This window comes from Bos javanicus, chromosome 28, assembly GCF_032452875.1.
Source record: "Bos javanicus breed banteng chromosome 28, ARS-OSU_banteng_1.0, whole genome shotgun sequence".
Classification (NCBI taxonomy): domain Eukaryota; kingdom Metazoa; phylum Chordata; class Mammalia; order Artiodactyla; family Bovidae; genus Bos; species Bos javanicus.
The window spans coordinates 25605901-25626655 of NC_083895.1; the positions used below are offsets into that span (position 1 = coordinate 25605901).

Below are 20755 nucleotides of genomic sequence, written 5' to 3' on the forward strand. Positions count from 1 at the left end.
CTTTCATAGTGATAGACACTCTGCTTGTCTTCAATTCCCCTACAATAAAAAACACTGCAACAGGAGACTTCCTTGTCAGTCCAGCGGCTGAGACTCCATGCTTTCAATACAGGGGGCACAGGTTTGATTGCTGGTCATGGAACTAAGATCCCACATACTGGTTGATCGGTCCAAAAATAAATTAATTCATTAAAAAGAAAAACACTGCAACAAAAACTCTTGTAGTAATACTTACTGTAGTAAGTGTTACTGTATATAGTGTTACTGTAGATAGCGTTACTTACTGTAACCAACAAACCCAAAATTTTAGTACTCTCAGCTCAAAATCTACTATTGCTTTGTGATACTGGAGCTGGAACTCAGCACGCCCTCCTTCACCAGCTGGTTTTCTGTTAGCTTCTTCCAAGGACACTCAAAGGCAAGAGAGTAGGTGGAATTTGCTTTTTCCTATTTCCTTGCTGTTCATACAGCTCAGCCCAGCAATGGTTCTTCATTCCTTGAATCAGCAACAGCTGTTCCAGGTTCAGCTCCTTTGTCCCAGAAATGTCCTGTCTGTATCCTTCATCCCAACAGTACTCTTTCCTCAGACAGCTGAGCCTGGCTCCACTGGACCAGCCTGAAGTTTTTAAGAATGCCTCTTCTTGCCTTTGTTCTCCCAAGGGTGATAGCTGTGCCTGTATTCCCTCTGGTTTCCTGATTTTCAGCCCTCCAACACCAATTTAGCCATTTCCTAATAGTGAATTATTTTTACTAAATCTCCTCGTATGTTTTTTTATTTTTTTGACTAGATGCTGGACATACATATACAGTTGACTGGCATTAATTATGCTATAAAGTCAACATAAACACTGAACTAGTGACTACTGAACCATTGCTCCTAGGAGAAATACAGTTACTGTGAGTCTGTGGTCACAATATTTCCACTATGATCAATATTTACTTCTTGTTTTATGTGTGCTCCTGTTAAAAGCATCTTACTTAATATATTCTCTTTTTTTTACAACTGTTTATCTTCTGTCAACCCAATTTCCATTTTAAGAGTTTGGGGAAGAACAGTTTAAGAGCGCTCAGTGGCTGTTTCTACCCATTCCGTGGCCTGAGCAGTGTGAGCAGCAGACCAGCGTGCAGCGGCAGGCTGAGCACTCCACTCTTCAGTGGGGAACTGCTGAACAGGCACAGGAGGCACCGGCACACCTTGCGACCAGTCCAATACCTCAGGTTGAGGAGAAGTGAACTCTGGAGCGGAAGTAGTCCATGTACCCTGAAATTCCTCCTCAGTCACACCTTCTCAGCTGCTGCCTGCTCCTCCTTTTCAATCTCTTCAGGATATCTGTAGAAGCAGAGATGAGGCATGACTTCCCATGGGTGTTCCACGCATGGGCAGAACTTCCCAGGTGAGCATCCACTGCATTCAACCCACTAAGTGAGCTCCCTTGTTGTTGCAGGGGATGGCAATATCCACATATCACAGTGGAGAATCTGTGTTACACAGAGCAATGTTAGGCAGGTTAACACAGGCTTCTGTGAGAGGCTGGTGGTCAGCCCTGGGATCAGTAAACACCAGAAATCATGTCTCCCAGAACACTGCATGTATCTGGTTAGTGAAGGCTCCAGGAGTGAAGCAGCCAACAATAGCAGTGGCAGCAGCAAACTTCAACAAAGCTCACTGGCCAGCGTTCCTAGAAGATATGACACCAACATCAGCTAGGTTTTCAGTGGCAACAGTGAACAAGCTGCCAAAAGAATCTTCTCCCAGGCTCTCTTCAGATTTATGATTTAGATGCCATCATTTTTGTAGATGTACTGTTCCATGTAGAAGTCAAGGTTGGTGCCACCTAAGTCGGCTCCTACGGCAAGGAATTTGAGGACATTCTCCTCCTTCATTTGCAGAATGAAATCCATTTGAATTCTTGACCAGTAGCCCTATAACTCATATCTGAAAAAGCTTATGTAACACAAATATCTTCTCCATAAAACACATCACAGGCTCCTTGCACTTAAGAACACTAGAGAGCGGCTTGAACACTATATATATGTGGGAGTCATTTTAAATAGTGAAATCACTATCAAAAGGCACAAAATTGGGACTTCCCTGGTAGTCGGGGGATTAAGAGTCTGCCTTCCAAAGGAGAGTACGCAGGTCCAATACCTGGTCAAAGAACTAAGATCCTACAAGCTGCAAAGCAAATAAGCCAGCATGGCACAACTAGAGAGCCCAAAGGCCACAAGAAACATCCCCTGTGGTGCAACTAAGATCTGACACACACAAATAAATAGGTAAATATTTTTTAAAGCTGTGGAAATACGTAATATTAAGGCTTTTTAATATGTATTAATATCTGTTTTCCAGTAGTCATATATGGATATGAGAGTTGGACTGTAAAGAAGACTGAGCACCAAAGAATTGATGCTTTTGAACTGTGGCATTGGAGAAGACTCTTGAGAGTCCCTTGGACTGCAAGGAAATCAAACCACTCAATTCTAAAGGAAATTAATCCTGAATATTCACTGGAAGGGTTGATGCTGAAGCTGAAGCTCCAATATTTTGGCCTCCTGATGCCAAGGACTGACTCATTAGAAAAGACCCTGATGCTGGGAAAGATCAAAGGCAGGAGGAGAAGGGGACAACAGAGGATGAGACAGTTGGATGGCATCACCGACTCGATGGACAGGAGTCTGAGAAAGCTCTGGGAGTTGGTGATGGACAGGCAAATCTGTTGTGCTGCAGTCCATAGGTCGCAAAGAGTTGGACTGGACTGAGCTACTTAACTGACTGACCGATTTCATATCTAGCAATCTCACAGAACTTTCCTTAGTTTTACATTTCTTGGTTGATTCCTATGTCATCTACAAATGATAATAGTGCTCCTTTTATACTCTGCTCTCTGTTCCCTCAGATATACCAGCCTGGGCTACTATGAACTTGGCTTAGTTCAGACAAACATTTCCTTTGATAAGTCTTACCTAATTGATTGGCCTCATATACAACCATCAATCCTTGTTCCTCAACTAAGTTAAATGCCAAGTTAAATGTACCAACCACATACTTCTTTCTATATACCTCTATTATAGAACTTAGCATATTGCATCAAAATTATGCATTCACATATTTCTGCACAAAAGAAATGAACTCTATCATATCTTACCCATGCTTATCCACCTAGGACCAAGCATGATATCTAACACATAATATTCACTCAATAAAAGGTCGATAAGTAAATGAATAAATGTAATAGGCCAAAGTATTGCACACTGCTCACTCAGCACATGGAGAGAACAGATAAATATAAATATAATCACTTAAGTGAGTAACTCATGCTAAACAGCTTTCTTGGAGTCAATAAACATATGTCCAAAATCCCCAAAATTATACAATATAAGAATAAAGCTTAATCATACTTCCTTTATTTTTCAGTTAGTATTTTAAGTTATAATACCTAAGAACTAAGCACATTCACAGATTACAAAAAAAATATTAAATAAGCTTATAATTCAGTTCAGTTGCTCAGTCATGTCTGACTCTTTGCGACCCCATGAATCACAGCACGCCAGGCCTCCCTGTCCATTACCAACGTCCATCACCCACGTTCATCGAGTTGGTGATGCCATCCAGCCATCTCATCCTCTGTCATCCCCTTCTCCCCCTGCCCCCAATCCCTCCCAGCATCAGAGTCTTTTCCAATGAGTCAACTCTTCGCATGAGGTGGCCAAAATACTGGAGTTTCAGCTTCAGCATCGTTCCCTCCAAAGAAATCCCAGGGCTGTTCCCATTCAGAATGGACTGGTTGGATCTCCTTGCAGTCCAAGGGACTCTCAAGAGTCTTCTCCAACACCACAGGTCAAAAGCATCAATTCTTCGGTGCTCAGCTTTCTTCACAGTCCAACTCTCACATCCATACATGACCACAGGAAAAACCATAGCCTTGACTAGACAGACCTTTGTTGGCCAAGTAATGTCTCTGCTTTTGAATATGCTATCTAGGTTGGTCATAACTTTCCTTCCAAGGAGTAAGTGTCTTTTATAATTAATAGTACACTAATATATGCTTTTCCCTGCAAATTTCTAGGAAAGCTATAATATTATAATGACAATAAAAATAAACTTACTTTACCAAAGATAACTTCCTCTGAGAGAGTTTTTTTATAAGTTTGAGTTTTTAAAAAGAAGAAAATAGGAATCTGAGATAATGCCTTCTTAAAACACCTTTTCCATAAAAATTTAAATTTTAAAGGTTAAATATCATTGTAGGAAAAAGTAGAGCCAGTTTTCCATTAACGTAAAATGTAAATAACTTAAACATTATTAGTCACAAAAATGAAGAGCTAAAACCAAGAATTTCAGCGATTGTACAAAGATGGCTCTAGAGTTAAACAAACTCTAATAGTGCTTCTAATAGTAATATCTAATAAGCTAAGCTAAGTCACTTCAGTCGTGTCCGACTCTGTGAGACCCCGTAGACAGCAGCCCACCAGGCTCCCCTGTCCCTGGGATTCTCCAGGCAAGAACACTGGAGTGGGTTGCCATTTCCTTCTCCAATGCATGAAAGTGAAAAGTGAAAGTGAAGTCGCTCAGTCGTGTCCGACCTCAGCAACCCCAGGAATGCAGCCTACCAGGCTCCTCCGTCCATGGGATTCTCCAGGCAAGAGTACTGGAGTGGGGTGCCATTGCCTTCTCCAAGTAATATCTAATAGTTATTGAGAATTTGTCAGACATTATCCTAGCACTTTATTTATAATGTAATGCTCATATGTATAAATTCTAATTTAAGTATAATGTAATGCTCACATTTATCAATTAGATACTGTTAGATTATTAGTTTGTTAGATGAGCTAGTCTAAACTCAAAGGTATTTATTTTCCAAAGACAGAAAACTAGTAAATGGAGAGGTGGTTTGTCTGGTTCCACAGGTCCTCCATCAATCCCTATGCTTAAGTAAGCAAGCACCTTTATGCTGAGATCCAAGGCAAGTAGGTTAAGTACCTTTTCAATTACTTATCATAGTCTCTAAATTCCTGCCTTTAAGGGTTTTAAGATAGAACCTGAGGGAGACTGTGAAAATATTTAATGGAAGAAACGAATCCAAAAGGCACTGAGCAGCAAAAGGGTCAGTAAACTGAGGAGACAGGAAGTATACAAGCCTAAAAGGAGGTCTCAAAAGGAGAAGACATGAAATGGAAAACACAAAATTGTAACAAATTAACATTTTTAAGCACCAGCAACTGCCTACTTTACAGTTTCACCAAATTGTCTATGCCTTTTTGACAATACGAGAAGATATTGGTAAGTAGATACAAAATAATATTGTAAGCAAGGAACTGCTCCCTCATCTCAACTTCTAAAAAGATAACCTTCCATAGTACAAATGTGGAAAATAAAGAGAATGAAATTATGAACTTTTAAGCTTTTAAGCAGTCTTTAAATAGTATGTTTACAACATACTATTTAATGACTTTTACAAAATACTTTTATTCCATAATGTAAGTCCAAAAAAGACCAAAGTTTCAAATTATATACATCATATTTTCTAAAATTTGTAAAAGTATGTGTAAGAAAAAACCCTTAAAGAAATATTGAGGGAGGACAATTTTAGAAGACAAAAAAAAATTCTTTTATTTTCATCTTTACATCGGGATTTCTAGGCCAAGGCCAGTAATTTGTCAATGCAGTTTTGGCAAAAACACTGGAGGGCACTCTATCAGTGAATAATAGGGTAAAAGTGAAAGTGAAAGTCGCTCAGTCCTGTCTGACTCTTTGCAACCCCATGGACTATACAGTCCATAGAATTCTCCAGGCCTGAATACTGGAGTGGGAAGCCTTTCCCTTCTCCAGGGGATCTTCCCAACCCAGGGATGGATTCCAGGTCTCCTGCATTGCATGGTGTAGTAGGATAGTTCTCCACTATCCAAATTTTAATGTGAGTCCTGTATTAGAACCACCCAGTGGTCCAGTGGTTAAGACTCCATGCTCCTAATACAGGGAGCCCAGGTTTAATTCTTGATCAGGGAACTAGATCCCACAGGCCACAACTAAGAGTTTACATGCCACAGCTAAAGATCTTGCATGCTGCAACTATGACCTGGCACAGCCAAATAAATAATGTTTTTAAAACACAGTTTAAAAATAAATAAAGAACCACCATGAGGGCTTATTAAAACAGGGCTTGCTGGATCCCACCCCTAGAATTTCTGAATCAATAGATACTGTAGTTCTGACAAGTTCCTAGGTGATGCCAATGCTGCTGGTCTGGGACCCACACTTAAAGAAACACTGTTTTAAATAATTACTATAATTATTACATATACATATATATTTATATACATAATTTAATTAAAATGTAATTTATTTTACTTATTATTTTATTATACTACTTTGCTTATTGTTTTCTATTTAATTTACTATCCATAATTAATATAATTAAACTTTGTGCTTTTTTATAAATCTCCATAGTTACATAGATTTATCAGGTATACATTAGTTGTGTGGTATTTTATTCCGCACTAAAACAGGAAAAAGAGACTAGCTGTATATTTTATTGATAGAATAAAACAACAAATTTGGCTTAACTGCTACCCATGACTAACCAAAGCTGGTGAGAGTCTGCTTTCCAGAGAGAACGTTTCTTCCTTTCAATCTTCCTTATTCATTTCTAAATCTCATTTACAAAATAAACAGCTAGATAATAAGAAAAGCAGAAATTTGAAGGCAAGATATCCAATTTTTAAAAATAGAGTTTTAGGAGAAAACAAAAAGATAAAAGCATTCTCTGACCCTTTCCCTATTCCCTTCTCTTCCACCCCCCACAATGGTACCAGAAATTATTCTCCATAAAATTCTACCCACTTTAAGCCCTGTTCAAAGGAGAATCTCCATCACAGAATGACAATGATGATCATCTTACAGCATATGACAAATGAGAGCATACATGCTGGTAAAAAAGCTAAAACATTTACAGATCTATTAACTTATTTGCTAAATGAACCATTCTTTATGAGATTTGCCTACTCGGCAGCCTGCATTTTCAAAGTCCTATAGCAGTACACTTCTAAATATCCTAAAACAAAAACAGTAAATAAAATATTATTCTAGGTTTTTGAATACTATGTTCTGATTTAATTTCTACATGACTGGATTCAAAGAACATGATAGGAAGGAAGGACATTAATATCCTTTTGAGATTTTCTGATAAGAAAACTATAAACTGTATAAAGTGAAGCTCTAAAGGAATTGCATGGTCAGAATATAATAATTTGGCTTATTTCCATGGTGGCTGATATATTAAGAACAAATTTTGAAGCCAGTGTACCAGTTTATGTTCTAGAAAAAGTGTCCATATTAAGATTGGGCAATCTTTGGGGATGATAAAAATGTTTTAGAACTAGAAAGTGGTGATGGTTGCACAACACTGTGAGAGTACTAAATGCTACTGAATTGTTCACTTTAAAATGACTAATTTGGGGGCTTTCTTGGTGGCTCAGTGGTAAAGAATCTGACTGCCAATGCAGGAGACACAGGTTTGATCCCTGGTCCAGGAAGATCCCACATGCCGCGGAGCAACTGAGCCCATGCACAACTATTGAGCCTGTGCTCTAGAGCCCATGCTCACATTAAAAGAAGTGAGAAGCCCGCGCACTGCAACCAAGAGTGCCCTCACTCATCACAACTAGAGCCTGTCGAGCAACGAAGACCCAACACAGCAAAAAAAAAATAATAATAATAAAGTGAGTAATTTTTCTTTTGTCTTTTTCACCTCAGTAAAAAAAATAATAATAATAAAAGCAAAAACAAAAATCAGCAAGACAACTTTCACAATGTCCATGTCCTTTTAAGATTCTTGCTCCTGACATTTTACAAAAGGAAGAAAACTTTTAAAAGGAAAATATTACATTTCTTATGTATAAACCCAATGGCCAAAAAATCTTCAATGCTAAACTCCCAAATGTATTGAGAGAGTCAATTACTAAGCAGGTTGATTAGAACTCTGGGGGTCCCCAAGGACAGAGGGGTCTGGAATTCTCAAGTAGGAGGAAAGGACAAACTTTTTTTCCTCTACATTCCTTAGGATTATATAACAATAACATATCCTGCTTGAGGACAGTTTCTGGGAAAAAAAAAAAAAACATTCTGGCTAATCTTGTTATCTTAAAATGTAAATTATGGGAGTGGGTCTAGTAAGGTCTTTACAACTTCCGGACATTTTTTTGATTCACTTATTAACTATTTTTCTGGACTCCAAAATCACTGCAGATGGTGATTGCAGCCATGAAATTAAAAGACACTTACTCCTTGGAAGGAAAGTTATGACCAACCTACACAGCATATTAAAAAGCAGAGACATTACTTTGTCAACAAAGGTCCATCTAGTCAAGGCTATGGTTCCAGTGGTCACGTATGGATGTGAGAGTTGAACTATAAAGAAAGCTGACCGCTAAAGAATTGATGCTTTTGAACTGTTAGAGTCCCTTGGACTGCGAGGAGATCCAACCAGTCCATCCTAAAGGAGATCAGTCCTGCGTGTTCATTGGAAGGACTGATGCTGAAGCTGAAACTCCAGTTCTTTGGCCACCTGATGCGAAGAGCTGACTCATTTGAAAAGACCCTAATGTTGGGAAAGATTGAGGGCAGGAGGAGAAGGAGACAACAGAGGATAAGATGGTTGGATGGCATCACCCATCAATGGACATGGGTTTGGGTGGACTCTGGGAGTTGGTGATGGACAGGGAGGCCTGGCGTGCTGCTTTTCATGGGGTCACAGAGTTGGACATGACTGAGCGACTGAACTGAACTGAATAACTAATTAAGAGTGTATAACTTTATTGCTAATACTAGTGAGGGGGTACTCTTTCTGCCCCCTTCTGATGTCTATGTCAGAAGCTTTCTCTATCCCTTTTATACTTTAATAAAACTATTACACAAGAGCTCTGAGCAATCAAGCCTCATCTCTGGCCCCAGATTGAATTCTTCTCCAGAGGCCAAGAATCCCGGCATCTTCTTGGTTCAGCAAAACCTTTCAGTATTTAATTTGATTGGTTTCCCCAACCCACCTGTCTCTTCATCTACTCTCCCCTCTCTCTTGGAGTGACAGTCCCACTCTGACTTCACACATGTTATCAGTAGTTCTAGAGAAATTTTCAAAAATTTCTAAGTAAAACTTTACACGTATATCTGAATGGTACACAGTTTTAGAAAAGAAAGTGTCATAAAATCTCAAAAATCATAATTTTTACAACTATTGTTGACTTTATCTTTTGGTGAGTAAAAACTTTGCATTACTAATTTCACCCAAACTAAGAAGTCACTTTGTGTTCTAAGCACTTACTAATGATATAACTTCTAATTAAAAATGCACTGTGCTTTAGGGTTTAAAAAAAGACATAACCTTTCATTTCAGAGCCCATCAGTGATAGAATGGCCTTATTTCTTACTACATTATTTACAAATAATGAGCCAAAAATACAAAAATGGGCAGCGGTTTTATAACAGAGATATTCTAACAGTGTATGAAATTAGATAAAATATCTTCCAATTTACAATTTCTCACACAACATATTAGTTTCTCATTATTTTTTATTTGTCCATATAACTCTATAAGACCTGACTATTAAAACTGTGCACTATAACTTATCAAGAAAAGATTAATAGGTTAAAGATGGCAAATTGAGCACACCCTTATCTTCTCTTCCTCTCAAGACTTCATTAAAATTATACAGTTAAGCAAACAAGTCCAGCTCCTAAATGATCAGAGAGCAAACATACCAAACTTGGAACAGTGTTTATGGGAGACATAGGAAAAATAGCAGGTTCACAGTCCTGTGTTGCCCATTACATAGCCAAAAAATGTAAATGGCTAGGTATGTGATATAGGTACTTGCTCGAAATGAAAATATAATAATGTACAGGAATTGTAATGAATTACCCATGTACTTGTATTACATACATTTATTTAAATTTTTAATTTAGGGACTTCGCTGGTGGTCCAAGACTACCAGCTAAGTGGCTAAGACTCCATTCTCTCAATGCAGGGACTGAGGTTCAATCCCTGGTGAGGGAACTAGATCTCACATGATGCAACTAAGAGTTCACAGTTCAGTTCAGTTGCTCAGTCGTGTCCAACTCTTTGTGACCCCATGAACCACATGCCACAACTAAAAGGATCCTGCAAGCTGCAAATTAAAAAACAAACAAACAAACAAAAACCCCGTATGCTGCAATGAAGATAGAAGATCCTACATGTTGCAAATAAAACCTAGTACAGCCAAACAGATAAATAAATAAATACAGCAAAAATAAAATTTTAATTTAAAAATCAGTAAAGTTCTGTTTTAGAAAAGTTCAGATTAAAAAATAAAATAGCCCATAAAAATTTTCTTTGAAAAGTTGCTACTATACTTTCAGCTCAAAAGATTTTATTTTTCCTGACAGAGTACCAGCTCAAATCATGATAAATCTATTTGAATGTGTCCAAGGCATTTTAAATACAATAGATATCTACAGTGGAATTCTCTATCATTCACTCACTCTCAACTTACTCTCCATTCCTAGATCATACCCACATCCCATTTCAGTGCGTTGATTCAACATTTAGGGAAGAAGCTGTCCTCGGCTTGGAGAAGGGCCACAAGGAGGACTTATGTATTCTCTTCTATTGCTCAAAACAATTCAGTTCTTGTCCTAAACTTGTGCTTCCTACTCAGCTTCTCCAAGCTAGGCTTCAACAGTATGTGAACCGTGAACTTCCAGATGTTTCAGCTGGTTTTAGAAAAGGCAGAGGAACCAGAGATCAAATTGCCAACATCCATTGGATCACAGAAAAAGCAAGAGAGTTCCAGAAAAATATCTACTTTTGCTCCATTGACTATGCTAAAGCCTTTGACTGTGTGGATCACAACACTATGGAAAATTCTTAAAGACAGAGGAATACCAGACCACCTTACCTGCCTCCTGAGAAATCTACATGCAGGTTAAGAAGCACAGTTCGAACCAGACAAGGAACAACAACATGGTTCCAAATTGGAAAAGGAGTATGTCAAGGCTGTATATTGTCACCTTGCTTATTTAACTTATGTGCAGAGTGCATCATGAAAAATGCCAGGCTTGGTAAAGCACAAGCTGGAATCAAGATTGCTGGGAGAAATATCAATAACTTCAGATATGCAAATGACATCACCCTTATGGAAGAACGTGAAGAGGACCCAAAAAGTTTCTTGATGAAGGTGAAAAAGGAGAGTGAAAAAGCTGGCTTAAAACTCAACATTCACAAAAACGAAGATCATGGCATCCAGTCCCATCACTTCATGGCAAATAGATGGGGAAACAGTGGAAACAGTGACAGAATTTATTTTCTTGGGCTCCAGAATTACTGCAGATGGTAACTGCAGCCATGAAATTAAAAGACACTTGCTCCTTGGGAGAAAAGCTATGACCAACCTAGGCAGCATACTAAGAAGCAGAGATATTACTTTACTGACAAAGGTCTGTCTAGTCGAAGCTATGGTTTTTCCAGAGTCATGTATAGATGTGAGAGTTGGACTATAAAGAAGACTGAGTGCTGAAGAATCAATGCTTTTGAACAGTGGTGTTGGAAAAGCCTCTTGAGAGTCCCTTGGACAGCAAGGAGATCAAACCAGTCCATCCTAAAGGAAATCAGTCCTGAACATTCATTGGAAGGACTCATGCTGAAGCTGAAGCTCTGATACTTTGGCCATGTGATGCCAAACTAATTCACTGGAAAAGACCCTGATGCTGGGAAAGACTGAAGGACGGAGGAGAAGGGGATAACAGAGGATAAGATGGTTGGATGGCATCACCGACTCAATGAACATGAGTTTGAGCAAGCTCTAGGAGTTGGTGATCGACAGGCATATCTGGTTTGCTGCCGTCCATGGGGTCACAAAGAGTTGGACACAACTGAGCAATTGAACTAAACTGACTCAACACTCAGCAAAGGAAGATTGGAAAGTATCTAACTGAACACACCTTCCATAGGTAACAGTTTAGCAACATCTTTCATTGTTGGAGCATGTTGGCCACAAATATCCCATTATTAGCGCCCCCCATCATTCCAAGTGTTTTAGTGCTTCCTGTCATATTTACTTTTCTTCCTGAGAGACATTCAGGAAAACACCATTTTCTCCATCCCATTACATTGCCACTGACGTTTTAGTAACACTTATAAGTGAACATTTGGGGGAGCTTCCTGGTGGCCAGAACCTAAATTTGATGCTGCACTTTAAACAATACAAAAGAAGAAACCACAGTCCTTACCCTTCAAAGTTTCCCTTTCCATTAAAAGGCTGCAACTGGACCTTTAAAAAGGAGACAGATTTTCAGAAAACACTTACCCTCCACCAGGGAATTTATTTGTCTCATAACAAAATAAAAACACACTGGGATAGTTTTTATTATGTCCAGCTCAAACTCATCCAGAAGCAGTGTCAGTTCCTTCTATCAACTATGTAAAACCCACTTATAGACTTGAGCCTTATTAAATAACTCTTTCCCTTTCTCTTTTTCTTTTTTTTTTTTTTTGTTTTTTTTTTTTTTTTTTTTTCTTCCAATTTTATTTTATTTTTAAACTTTACATAATTGTATTAGTTTTGCCAAATATCAAAATGAATCCGCCACAGGTATACATGTGTTCCCCATCCCGAACCCTCCTCCCTCCTCCCTCCCCATACCATCCCTCTGGGCCGTCCCAGTGCACCAGCCCCAAGCAACTAGCATCATGCATCGAACCTGGACTGGCAACTCGTTTCCTACATGATATTTTACATGTTTCATTGCCATTCTCCCACATCTTCCCACCCTCTCCCTCTCCCACAGAGTCCATAAGACTGTTCTATACATCAGTGTCTCTTTTGCTGTCTCGTACACCGGGTTATTGTTACCATCTTTCTAAATTCCATATATATGCGTTAGTATACTGTATTTATGTTTTTCCTTCTGGCTTACTTCACTCTGTATAATAGGCTCCAGTTTCATCCACCTCATTAGAACCGATTCAAATGTATTCTTTTTAATGGCTGAGTAATACTCCATTGTGTATATGTACCACAGCTTTCTTATCCATTCATCTGCTGATGGACATCTAGGTTGCTTCCACGTCTTGGCTATTATAAACAGTGCTGCGATGAACATTGGGGTACACGTGTCTCTTTCCCTTCTGGTTTTCTCAGTGTGTATGCCCAGCAGTGGGGTTGCTGGATCATAAGGCAGTTCTATTTCCAGTTTTTTAAGGAATCTCCACACTGTTCTCCATAGTGGCTGTACTAGTTTGCATTCCCACCAACAGTGTAAGAGGGTTCCCTTTTCTCCACACCCTCTCCAGCATTTATTATTTGTAGACTTTTGGATCGCAGCCATTCTGACTGGTGTGAAATGGTACCTCATAGTGGTTTTGATTTGCATTTCTCTGATAATGAGTGATGTTGAGCATCTTTTCATGTGTTTATTAGCCATCTGTATGTCTTTTTTGGAGAAATGTCTATTTAGTTCTTTGGCCCATTTTTTGATTGGGTCGTTTATTTTTCTGGAGTTGAGCTGTAGGAGTTGCTTGTATATTTTTGAGATTAGTTGTTTGTCGGTTGCTTCATTTGCTATTATTTTCTCCCATTCTGAAGGCTGTCTTTTCACCTTGCTAATAGTTTCCTTTGATGTGCAGAAGCTTTTAAGGTTAATTAGGTCCCATTTGTTTATTTTTGCTTTTATTTCCAATATTCTGGGAGGTGGGTCATAGAGGATCCTGCTGTGATGTATGTCGGAGAGTGTTTTGCCTATGTTCTCCTCTAGGAGTTTTATAGTTTCTGGTCTTACGTTTAGATCTTTAATCCATTTTGAGTTTATTTTTGTGTATGGTGTTAGAAAGTGGTCCAGTTTCATTCTTTTACAAGTGGTTGACCAGATTTCCCAGCACCACTTGTTAAAGAGATTGTCTTTAATCCATTGTATATTCTTGCCTCCTTTGTCGAAGATAAGGTGTCCATATGTGCGTGGATTTATCTCTGGGCTTTCTATTTTATTCCATTGATCAATATTTCTGTCTTTGTGCCAGTACCATACTGTCTTGATAACTGTGGCTTTGTAGTAGAGCCTGAAGTCAGGTAGGTTGATTCCTCCAGTTCCATTCTTCTTTCTCAAGATCGCTTTGGCTATTCGAGGTTTTTTGTATTTCCATACAAATTGTGAAATTATTTGTTCTAGCTCTGTGAAGAATACTGTTGGTAGCTTGATAGGGATTGCGTTGAATCTATAAATTGCTTTGGGTAGTATACTCATTTTCACTATATTGATTCTTCCAATCCATGAACATGGTATATTTCTCCATCTATTAGTGTCCTCTTTGATTTCTTTCACCAGTGTTTTATAGTTTTCTATATATAGGTCTTTAGTTTCTTTAGGTAGATATATTCCTAAGTATTTTATTCTTTCCGTTGCAATGGTGAATGGAATTGTTTCCTTAATTTCTCTTTCTGTTTTCTCATTATTAGTGTATAGGAATGCAAGGGATTTCTGTGTGTTGATTTTATATCCTGCAACTTTACTGTAGTCATTGATTATTTCTAGTAATTTTCTGGTGGACTCTTTAGGGTTTTCTATGTAGAGGATCATGTCATCTGCAAATAGTGAGAGTTTTACTTCTTCTTTTCCAATTTGGATTCCTTTTATTTCTTTTTCTGCTCTGATTGCTGTGGCCAAAACTTCCAAAACTATGTTGAATAGTAATGGTGAAAGTGGGCACCCTTGTCTTGTTCCTGACTTTAGAGGAAATGCTTTCAATTTTTCACCATTGAGGATAATGTTTGCAGTGGGTTTGTCATATATAGCTTTTATTATGTTGAGGTATGTTCCTTCTATTCCTGCTTTCTGGAGAGTTTTTATCATAAATGGATGTTGAATTTTGTCAAAGGCTTTCTCTGCATCTATTGAGATAATCATATGGTTTTTATTTTTCAATTTGTTAATGTGGTGTATTACATTGATTGATTTGCGGATATTGAAGAATCCTTGCATCCCTGGGATAAAGCCCACTTGATCATGGTGTATGATCTTTTTAATGTGTTGTTGGATTCTGATTGCTAGAATTTTGTTAAGGATTTTTGCATCTATGTTCATTAGTGATATTGGCCTGTAGTTTTCTTTTTTTGTGGGATCTTTGTCAGGTTTTGGTATTAGGGTGATGGTGGCCTCATAGAATGAGTTTGGAAGTTTACCTTCCTCTGCAATTTTCTGGAAGAGTTTGAGCAGCATAGGTGTTAGCTCTTCTCTAAATTTTTGGTAGAATTCAGCTGTGAAGCCATCTGGACCGGGGCTTTTGTTTGCTGGAAGATTTTTGATTACAGTTTCAATTTCCATGCTTGTGATGGGTCTGTTAAGATTTTCTATTTCTTCCTGGTCCAGTTTTGGAAAGTTGTACTTTTCTAAGAATTTGTCCATTTCTTCCACGTTGTCCATTTTATTGGCATATAATTGTTGATAGTAGTCTCTTATGATCCTTTGTATTTCTGTGTTGTCTGTTGTGATCTCTCCATTTTCGTTTCTAATTTTGTTGATTTGATTTTTCTCCCTTTGTTTCTTGATGAGTCTGGCTAATGGTTTGTCAATTTTATTTATCCTTTCAAAGAACCAGCTTTTGGTTTTGTTGATTTTTGCTATGGTCTCTTTTGTTTCTTTTGCATTTATTTCTGCTCTAATTTTTAAGATTTCTTTCCTTCTACTAACCCTGGGGTTCTTCATTTCTTCCTTTTCTAGTTGCTTTAGGTGTAGAGTTAGGTTATTTATTTGACTTTTTTCTTGTTTCTTGAGGTGTGCCTGTATTGCTATGAACTTTCCCCTTAGGACTGCTTTTACCGTGTCCCACAGGTTTTGGGTTGTTGTGTTTTCATTTTCATTCGTTTCTATGCAAATTTTGATTTCTTTTTTGATTTCTTCTGTGATTTGTTGGTTATTCAGCAGCGTGTTGTTCAGCCTCCATATGTTGGAATTTTTAATAGTTTTTCTCCTGTAATTGAGATCTAATCTTACTGCATTGTGGTCAGAAAAAATGCTTGGAATGATTTCTATTTTTTTGAATTTACCAAGGCTAGCTTTATGACCCAGGATGTGATCTATCCTGGAGAAGGTTCCATGTGCGCTTGAGAAAAAGGTGAAATTCATTGTTTTGGGATGAAATGACCTATAGATATCAATTAGGTCTAACTGGTCTATTGTATCGTTTAAAGTTTGTGTTTCCTTGTTAATTTTCTGTTTAGTTGATCTATCCATAGGTGTGAGTGGGGTATTAAAGTCTCCCACTATTATTGTGTTATTGTTAATTTCTCCTTTCATACTTGTTAGCATTTGTCTTACGTACTGTGGTGCTCCCGTGTTGGGTGCATATATGTTTATAATTGTTATATCTTCTTCTTGGATTGATCCTTTGATCATTATGTAGTGACCTTCTTTATCTCTTTTCACCGCCTTTGTTTTAAAGTCTATTTTATCTGATATGAGTATTGCTACCCCTGCTTTCTTTTGGTCCCTATTTGCATGGAAAATCTTTTTCCAGCCCTTCACTTTCAGTCTGTATGTGTCCCCTGTTTTGAGGTGGGTCTCTTGTAGACAACATATGTAGGGGTCTTGTTTTTGTATCCATTCAGCCAGTCTTTGTCTTTTGGTTGGGGCATTCAACCCATTTACATTTAAGGTAATTACTGATAAGTATGTTCCCGTTGCCATTTACTTTATTGTTTTGGGTTCGAGTTTATACACCGTTTTTGTGTTTCCTGTCTAGAGAATATCCTTTAGTATTTGTTGGAGAGCTGGTTTGGTGGTGCAGAATTCTCTCAGCTTTTGCTTGTCTGAAAAGCTTTTGATTTCTCCTTCATACTTGAATGAGATCCTTGCTGGGTACAATAATCTGGGCTGTAGGTTATTTTCTTTCATCATTTTAAGTATGTCTTGCCATTCCCTCCTGGCTTGAAGAGTTTCTATTGAAAGATCAGCTGTTATCCTTATGGGAATTCCCTTGTGTGTTATTTGTTGTTTTTCCCTTGCTGCTTTTAATATTTGTTCTTTGTGTTTGATCTTTGTTAATTTGATTAATATGTGTCTTGGGGTGTTTCTCCTTGGGTTTATCCTGTTTGGTACTCTCTGGGTTTCTTGGACTTGGGTGATTATTTCCTTCCCCATTTTAGGGAAGTTTTCCACTATTATCTCCTCAAGTATTTTCTCATGGTCTTTCTTTTTGTCTTCTTCTTCTGGAACCCCTATGATTCGAATGTTGTAGCGTTTAATATTGTCCTGGAGGTCTCTGAGATTGTCCTCATTTCTTTTAATTCGTTTTTCTTTTATCCTCTCTGATTCATTTATTTCTACCATTCTATCTTCTAATTCACTAATCCTGTCTTCTGCCTCTGTTATTCTACTATTTGTTGCCTCCAGAGTGTTTTTAATTTCACTTATTGCATTATTCATTATATATTGACTCTTTTTTATTTCTTCTAGGTCCTTGTTAAACCTTTCTTGCATCTTCTCAATCCTTGTCTCCAGGCTATTTATCTGTGATTCCATTTTAGTTTCAAGATTTTGGATCAATTTCACTATCATTATTCGGAATTCTTTATCAGGTAGATTCCCTATCTCTTCCTCTTTTGTTTGGTTTGGTGGGCATTTATCCTGTTCCTTTATCTGCTGAGTATTCCTCTGTCTCTTCATCTTGTTTAAATTGCTGAGTTTGGGGTGTCCTTTCTGTATTCTGGCAGTTTGTGGAGTTCTCTTTATTATGGCGTTTCCTCACTATGTGTGGGTTTGTACAGGTGGCTTGTCAAGGTTTCCTGGTTAGGGAAGCTTGTGTCGGTGTTCTGGTGGGTGGAGCTGTATTTCTTCTCTCTGGAGTGCAATGAAATGTCCAGTAATGAGTTATGAGATGTCTATAGTTTTGGGGTGACTTTGGGCAGCCTGTATCTTGAAGCTCAGGACTGTGTTCCTTTGTTGCTGGAGAATTTGCTTGGTATGTCTTGCCCTGGAACTTATTGGCCCTTGTGTGGTGCTTGGTTTCAGTGTTGGTATGGAGGCATTTGATGAGCTCCTGTCAATGAATGTTCCTTGGAGTCAGGAGTTCCCTGGAGTCAGGGTTTGGACTTAAGTCTCCTGCTTCCGATTATCGGTCTTATTTTTACAGTAGTTTCAAAACTTCTCCTTCTATACAGCACCATTGATAAAACATCTACATTAAAGATGATAAGTTTCTCTACAGTGAGGGTCACTCGGAGATGTTCACAGGGTTACATGGAGAAGAGAAGAGGGAGGAGGGAGTTAGAGGTGACCCAAATGAGATGAGGTGAATCAATAGTGGAGAGAGTGGGCTAGCCAGTAGTCACTTCCTTATGTGCACTCCACAACTGGACCACTCAGAGATGTTCACGGGGTTATACAGAGAAGAGAAGAAGGAGGAAGGTAACAGAGGTGGCCAGAAGGATAAAAGGGGGAATGAAAAGGAGGGAGACAGATCCAGCCAGTAGTCAGTTCCCTAAGTGTTCTCCACCATCTGGAACACACAGAAATTCACAGAGTTGGGTAGAGTAGAGAGGGGTTGGGGAGGAGACACAGGCGACCTGGTGGAGAAAAAGGAGGGTCCAAAGGGAGAGAGAGCAGTCAAGCCAGTAATCTCACTCCCTAGTGAAAAATGGGTCCTGAAGATTGGGTCCTTAAAGGTACAAAATTGGTAACAAATACATAAAAGCAAAAATTAAAAATCTAGAGTAGAGTGTGGAATTTCAAAAATACGATGTTGAAGAAAAGAAGAAGGAGAAGAAAGAGAGAAAGAACGAACAAACAAGGTCGCGAAAATTATAAAGAAAGTACAGGTACAAAATTGATAACTAATACCAGAAAGCAAAAATTAAAAATCTAGAGTAGAGTTTGGAATTTCAAAAATACGATGTTAAAGAAAAGAAGAAGGAAAAGAAAGAGAGAAAGAACGAACAAACAAAAACAAACAAGGTCACGATAATTATAAAGAAAGTACAGGTACAAAGTTGATAACTAATACCAGAGAGCGAAAATTAAAAATCTAGAGTAGAGTTTGGAATTTCAAAAATACGATGTTAAAGAAAAGAAGAAGGAAAAGAAAGAGAGAAAAAATGAACAAACAAAAACAAACAAGGTCGCGAAAATTATAAAGAAAGTACAGGTACAAAATTGATAACTAATACCAGAAAGCAAAAATTAAAAATCTAGAGTAGAGTTTGGAATTTCAAAAATACAATTTTAAAAAAAAAAAAAAAAAAAAGAAGAAGAAAAATAAAGAGAGAAAACAAACAAACAAATACAAACAATGTCACAAAAATTATAAAGAAAATACAGGTACAAAATTGATATCAAATACCAAAAAGCATAAATTGAAAATCTAGAGTAAAGTTTGGAATTTCAGATATACAATGTTATATAAAAGAAGAAGAGAAAGAAACAGAGAAGAAGAAGAAGAAAAAAAAAAATCACAGAAATTATATAAAAAAAAAAACTATAGGTACAAAATTGATAACATATACCAAAAAGCGAAAATTAAAAATCTAGAGTAGAGTTTGGAATTTCAAAAATACAATGTTAAAGAAAAGAAGAAAAAGACAAAAACCAACAACAACAAAAAAAAACAACAAGGTCAAAAAATTATAGAATATATATATATGAAGTTTGCTGAAGAAGAAAAAAAATAGGGTCTTTTTTTTTTTTTGCAGAGTAATAGGTTATAAAAGTGAAAATTAAAGGAACAATAGAGGACTTAAAATTTTTTTTTTTTTAATTAAAAAAAAAAAAAGAAAGAAAGAATGATCGTAAAAATAATAAAAATATATCTAGGACTTTTTTGTTTCTTTTTTTGTGGGTGTTGTGGGTTCAGTTCATTTTTGGCTAGTTCCTTGGTCAGATTTATATTTCTCAAGATCTATAGGCCCCTTCCTATGTAGTCCGTAGTAACCACAGGGTTTTGATCTATTGCCTGTAGCTTCCAAGGTGTTTCCCTCTGTTATATCTTCTTCTGTTTGCTAGTCTCTTCAGTATCTGGTTTCCGCCCTGACTCAAAGGGCACGGTGGAGGACACTTTTTTTTTTTTTTTTTTTAGGCTTACTTGTTCAGTCGCGCTCCTTTCGAAGAGTTGGGTTGCTTTTCTGGGTGCCTGATGTCCTCTGCCGGCATTCAGAAGTTGTTTTGTGGAATTTACTCGACGTTTAAATGCTCTTTTGATGAATTTGTGGGGGAGAAAGTGTTCTCCCCGTCCTACTCCTCCGCCATCTTGGCTCCTCCCCCCTTTCTCTTTTTCTGGCCAATTAAAATTCCTGTGGTCATGTATGGATGTGAGAGTTGGACTGTGAAGAAGGCTGAGCGCCGAAGAATTGATGCTTTTGAACGGTGGTGTTGGAGAAGACTCTTGAGAGTCCCTTGGACTGCAAGGAGATCCAACCAGTCCATTCTGAAGGAGATCAGCCCTGGGATTTCTTTGGAAGGAATGATGCTAAAGCTGAAACTCCAGTACCTTGGCCACCTCATGCGAAGAGTTGACTCATTGGAAAAGACTCTGACGCTGGGAGGGATTGGGGGCAGGAGGAGAAGGGGACGACAGAGGATGAGATGGCTGGATGGCATCACTGACTCGATGGACATGAGTCCGAGTGAACTCCAGGAGTTGGTGATGGACAGGGAGGCCTGGCGTGCTGCGATTCATGGGGTCGCAAAGAGTCAGACACGACTGAGTGACTGAACTGAACTGAACTAACCTGTGTTCAA

General features: G+C 38.0%; 1 pseudogene; it reads right to left on the minus strand.

The window, feature by feature from the left end:
- Positions 1-1057: 1057 nt before the first annotated feature.
- LOC133240683 (small ribosomal subunit protein uS2B-like) lies at positions 1058-2066 on the minus strand (annotated as a pseudogene).
- Between the last annotated feature and the right edge of the window lie 18689 nt (positions 2067-20755).